The sequence below is a fragment of the Triticum aestivum genome, chromosome 2B (assembly GCF_018294505.1).
Source record: "Triticum aestivum cultivar Chinese Spring chromosome 2B, IWGSC CS RefSeq v2.1, whole genome shotgun sequence".
NCBI classification, from domain to species: Eukaryota; Viridiplantae; Streptophyta; class Magnoliopsida; order Poales; family Poaceae; genus Triticum; species Triticum aestivum.
The window spans coordinates 98,412,575-98,419,274 of NC_057798.1; positions in this window are offsets into that span (position 1 = coordinate 98,412,575).

Below are 6,700 nucleotides of genomic sequence, written 5' to 3' on the forward strand. Positions count from 1 at the left end.
AGCAACCAAGAAATTGGCACCCTCCGGAGGTGGACTTACTATACACTTTGTCTCCCGCCCAATCTGAGTCTGAATAGCGCAAAAGATCGAAGTTGGCTCCTCTTGGGTACCATATGCCAAAGTTTGGGGTATGAGCCAAATATCAAAAGATTCGCTTGACCGCCACATAGTGACTTTCCTTAGGTGCGGCTGAAACCGTGCACAAATTCCCACACTCAACTTGATATCCGGTCTAGATGCACAAATGTAAAGCAAGGAGCCAATCATGGAGTGATATACCTTTTGATCCACCGCTGTACCATTGGGATCTATGTCAAGTTGGCTGACGGGCATTGGAGTGGAGGCCGGATTGACATCATTTAGCTTGAATCTCTTGAGCATGTCTTGAGTGTATTTTGCTTGGTTGATGAAGGTGCCTTATCTTCCTTGCTTGATTTCAAACCCGAGAAAGAACTTCAACTCTCCCATCATGGACATCTTGAACTTTGAGGTCATGAGAGCGGTAAATTCCTCATTGAAAGCTTTGTTAGGGGAACCAAAGATAATATCATCGACATATAGTTGGCATACAAACAACTCCCCTTTGACCTTCTTAGTAAAAAGAATGGGGTCGATTTTCCCAATTTCAAACCCACGATCTTGCAACAACTCAGTAAGATGCTCATACCACGCATGTGGGGCTTGTTTAATGCCATAGAGTGCCTTCTCGAGTTGGTACACATGATCGGGGAAATAGGGATCCTCGAACCCTGGGGGTTGTTTGACATACACCAACTCATTAATAGGACCATTAAGAAAAGCACTCTTCACATCCATTTGTTGCAACTTGAAGTTATGATGAGAAGCATAAGCAATCAACAAATGAATAGATTCAAGGCGCGCAACGGGAGCAAAGATTTCACCGTAGTCGATACCCTCGACTTGGGAGTAGCATTGTGCTACCAAACGAGCCTTGTTACAAACAATGATCCCATGAGCATCTTGCTTGTTCTTGAATATCCACTTGGTTCCGATGACATTATGATTCCCTGTTGGTGTTGGCACCAATCTCCACACCTGGTTGTGCTCGAAGTTGTTGAGTTCTTCATGCATGGCATTGAGCCAATCCGGATCCTCGAACACTTCGTAGACCTTTTGGGGTTCGACACAAGAAACAAACGCGTGATGTTCACAATAGTTTGCTAATTGTCTACGAGTGCTTACCCCCTTTCTTAGGCTTCCAAGAACATTCATCATGAGATTGCTTTGGTTGTGAGCTTGGATGCAATCTTAGCGACACGACGCTCCAATTCCTCCTCAGGTGTGAGAAGAGGAGCGGAAACTTGATCATCTTGAGCATCATCTTGAGCTTGTTCTTGATCTTGAGCTTGCTCTTCATCTTGAACTTGCTTGGGAGGGAGAACTCAACCTTGGGCATCCCTTGGTAGTTCACCACCATCTTGAGGTTGATCTTGCCCTTGATCCTGTTCACTTGGTTGAGGGCCTTCACTTTGTTCTTCAGAAGCGTGTGGGTCTTGGGTTGGTGATGGCTCCACTTGAGTGGAGCATTGTCCTTCTCCTTCAGCCACAAGGGGTATCTCAATGGGTAGGATATGACCAACACCGATTCTTCTTATGGCTTGGGGAGTAATTTCATCACCTACATCACAAGTACCACTTTGCTCCACTTGGGAGCCGTTATTCTCGTCAAACCCCATGTTACATATCTCCTTAATGAGTCCCGTGGACTTATTGAGGACACGGTAAGCATGAGAGTTTGTAGCATAGCCAACAAATATGCCCTCATGAGCTCTAACCTCAAATTTAGACAAGTGAACACCTGTCTTGAGAATGAAACACTTACAACCGAACACCCGGAAGTACTTGAGGTTGGGCTTGTTACCTGTGAGTATTTCATATGGAATCTTGTTCAAGCCTTTATGGAGATAGAGCCGATTGGATGCATGACGCGTGGTGTTGATGGCTTCGGCCCAAAAGTTGTAAGGAGACTTGAACTCTTCCATCATGGTCCTTGCTGCATCCATCAACATCTGGTTCTTCATCTCCACTACACCATTTTGTTGAGGGGTTTATGGTGCGGAATATTGATGCTTCATCCCCTCGTCACTAAGAAACTCATCCAAGGTGTAGTTCTTGAACTTGGTGCCATTGTCACTTCTTATTGTCAAGATCTTTGCATCGTGTTGACGCTGAGCTTCATTTGCAAAGTCAATGACAGTTTGTTGAGTTTCACTCTTCCTCTTGAAGAAATATACCCACGTGTACCTTGAGTAATCATCGACAATCACCAAGCAATACTTTCTACCCCCAAGACTATCAAAGGATGGAGGCCCAAAGAGATCCATGTGAATGAGCTCCAAGGGTCTCTTTGATTAGATGATAGTCGTGGGATGGTGAACCTTCTCATGTAACTTTCCTTCAATACAAGCACTGCAAGCATGATCTTTGGCAAATCTAATGTTTGTTAGTCCACGGACATGGTCCCCCTTGAGAAGACTTTGCAAAGATCTCATATTGACATGGGCTAAACGGCGATGCCAAAGCCACCCCACATCAACTTTAGCCATTAGGCATGTCGAGGTCTTAGTGGGTCGCTCCAAAATGTTAATCACATAAAGACCGTTCTCGACATGCCCAACAAGGGCTACTTTAGGAGTCTTGCTCCACGAGAGGGCCACGGTATCAATATCAAAGAATGTGGCAAAACCCATGAGTGCAAGTTGATGAATGGAAAGTAAATTGTATGCAAGGGACTCAACAAGCATGACTTTCTCGATCATGAGATCATGAGAAATGACAACCTTGCCAACACCCAATACCTTAGAAGACGAGGCATCACCCCACTCGACATTGGTGGGCATAGATGGGATCTTGTGCACGTCCACCACCAAGTCCTTGCTTCCGGTCATATAATTTGTGGCTCCACTATCGAGCAACCATGATCCCTCACCGGAAGCAAACACCTACAAGAGATCAATGCTTGGTTTTAGGTACCCATTTTGTAATGGGTCCTTTGATGTTAGTAACAAGGGTCTTAGGAACCCAAATAGACCATTCAATGTACTCATAAGGAGAACCAACAAATTTAGCATAAACATGCCCATCACTAGCACGACACAACACATAAGAAGGGTTAAAGTCGCTGGCTTTGTTGGAAGGGGTGGCATTGCCGGTTTTGACATCACCACCCTTCACATTGTTCTTATTCTCCTTGGAAGCACCCTCTCCCTCCTTCACAAAAGTTTGCTTGAGAGGAGGAGGTCGTTTGGTTTTGTCATTCTTCTTTTTGTTCTTAGACATGGGTGCGAACCCAACTCCCTCCTTGGCCACAACTTCCTTTTGATTGCTCAAAAGGTCACTGAGATTCTTCTCACCTTGTATGCAAGAGACAATGCCTTTCTCAAGTTTCTCCTTCAACTTGGCATTTTCCTCCACAAGATGCACATGCCCACAACATGGGTTAGTAGCATTTGCATTATCAATTAAGACCATATGAGGAAAAGTGGCTTTCTCCTTGGTTAGCTTCACTTGGAGTTGATCATGAGACTCCTTGAGGCTAGCATGAGCACCCTTCAAGACTTTGTGAGCCTTGTCAAGTATATCAAACTCCTCTTTGAGTCTAGCATGGTCAACCCCAAGTTTAGCCTTCTTGGAATCGAGCACACGAGATACAAGAAGAGAATGATCAAGATATTTCTTTAATTTAGCATGGTCATTCTTGTGTGACTCCTCACGAGCCAAATGATGAACACGCTCTTCCTCAAGCGCATTAGAGAGATCCGATATCTCATCGGCATAGTCACGACTATGACCTTCCATCTTAGAGATGGTTTCTTCATGAGCCTCGATCATGTCATTGGCTTCACCAAGTTGTTCCAAGAGAGTAACGACGTGCTTCTTGGATTTGCCCTTGAGCTACTCATAAAAGACTCAAATTCATTTACTTCCTCACTATACCCCTCACTTTCATCAATGCAATCCGTCAATGAAGGGTTAGTAATGATGGTAGTTTTGATGTTCGGGGTTACCTTGTTGGTGGCTTTGTCCATGAGGCACTTGGCGGTGATGTTTTCATTAGGTGAATCGAAGAGAGACACCCGTGGAGTTGTGGCAATGGCAACGGAGGCCATGTCCATGGCTTCACCATCTTCATCATCATCATCATCCTCATTGTATTCTTATTGTGCCACTAACCCTTTGGTCGGAGTCTTCTTGATAAAGTTATTCTTGTTGGGGAAGGACTTGGCTTTGTCTTTTCAGATGAGCTTGCCACCATTGTCTTCGCGCTTCTCGTAAGGGCACTCCGCAACAAAATGGCTCACATTGGAACAATTGTAACATGTTCTCACATGTTGCTTGCCCTTGAAGCCACTTGAGTTGTTCTTGTTAAAATTTGGCCTTGAGTTCTTCTTGCTCCAAAATTGCCTTGAAGCAAGATCCATGTGCTCATGATAATCATATTTCGTATCTTCGGGGTTGCTCTCCTCATCTCCCTCTTCGTCCTCTTCTTCTACACTAGCCTTGTCCTTCAAGGCAAGGTTGGGCTTATTTGCTCTTTGAGAACGCAGCACCGCATTGTCGGTGGTCTTGTCCAAGATCCTCATTGCCACAAACTCATCCAACACTTCACTTGAGGACAAGGTTTGGAAGTCCGGCCTTTGACGGATGATGGAGGACATGGCCTTATGGTAAGGTATCATGGCCTTGAGGAATTTGCACTCGATCCAATTATCATCCATATCCTTGCTCCCATGATCTCGGAGAGAGACCACGAGAGTGGTTAATATCCGGTAAAGCTCACGAGGTTCTTCATCTTCATTCATTGCAAACTCATCGGCTTCATCTTGCACCACTTCATAGTTGGAGCGTTGAATGCTTGTGCTTCCCTTGTAAAGAGAAACAACATGGTGCCATGCTTCCTTGGCCACAGTGAACGGACAGAGATGTGCAATGTCTTCGGATGGAATTGCGTCTTGGATGATGAAGAGGGCATTCTCATTGAATTGATGATCCGCGGCTTCTCTCGGGGTAAAGTTGCTTGGGTCATGCGAATAGAAACCTTGCTCAATAATTCTCCAAAGATTATTATTAACATGGTTTAAATGACATTTAAAGCGATAGACACAAGAGTCAAAATCCTCATTCTTCACATGGGCAACCGGTCCTCCATAAGTAAGAGGAGGTTCAACATGGGCAAAGATGCCACTACCATTTCTACTACTAGATAAAGGAACTTTATCACTAGAAGCTTCCCCCTTATCGGAGTTGTCATCTGCCACCTTGTTAGTGGGAGCGGCCACTTCCAAGGGTGCGGTGGATAATTTAAGACCATCAAGGAACTCTTTGAACATGCCTTTGAGCTCGGTCGTCATGGAGGTTTTCAATGTGTCCAAAGCCACATTTAATTCCTCACGTGAGACCGGGGATCCCCCCATCAGCCATAGACGAAAAATGATTCACATCGGGGTGATCCTACTCATCGTCTATGGTGTCAACCATACTCTTAGGATGGTAAAAACCTTAATTAAGAGACGAGGCTCGGATACCAATTGAAAGGATCAATAAAGTTGACTAGAAGGGGGTGAATAGGCAACTAACAATTTTTAGCTTTTCTTTACCAAATTAAACTTTGAATCCAAGTAGGTTGTCTAGATATGCAACTAGGTGAGCAATCTATATGATGCAACAACAATAAGCACACAAGCAAGCAAAGGATATAACAAGATATAGCTTGCACAAGTAAAGGAGAGAGATAACCAAAAGTAGAACCGATGGGGACGAGTATGTGTTACCGAAGTTCCTTCCCTTTGAGGGGAAGTACGTCTCCATTGGAGCGGTGTGGAGGCACAATGCTCCCCAAGAAGCCACTAGGGCCACCGTATTCTCCTCATGCCCTCACACAATGCAAGATGCCGTGATTCCACTATTGGTGCCCTTGGAGGCGGCAACCGGACCTTTAAAAAACAAGGTTGGGGAAATCTCCACAACTTAATTCGAGGCTCCCACCACAACGGATTATGGCTCCGCGGTGACCTCAACTGTCTAGGGTGCTCAAACACCCAAGAGTAACAAGATCTGCAAGGGATTAGTGGGTGGAATCAAATTTCTCTTGGTGGAAGTGTAGATCAAGGCCTTTGTCGGTGTCAAAACTGGCGGATCTCAGGTAGGGGGTCCCGATCTGTGCGTCTAAGGCCAATGGTAACAGGAGGCAAGGGACACAATGTTTAGCCAGGTTCGAGCCCTCTCGATGGAGGTGAAACCCTACTTCCTGCTTGATTGATATTGATGATATGGGTGTTACAAGAGTGGATCTACCACGAGATCGTAGAAGCTAAACCCTAGAAGCTAGCCTATGATGATTATGAATGTTGTGATTGTCCTCATACGGACCGAACTCTCCGGTTTATATAGACACCGGAGAGGGCTAGGGTTTACATGGAGTCGGTTACAAGGAAGGAAATATAATATCCGAATCGCCAAGCTTGTCTTCCACGCAAAGGAGAGTCCCGTATGGACACGGGACGAAGTCTTGAGTCTTGTATTTTCATAGTCCAACAGTCCGACCAAAGTATATAATCCGGCTGTCCAGATACCCCCTAATCCAGGACTCCCTCAGTAGCCCCTGAACCAGGCTTCAATGACGATGAGTCCGGCGTGCAGATTGTCTTCGGCATTGCAAGGCGGGTTCCATCTCCGAATA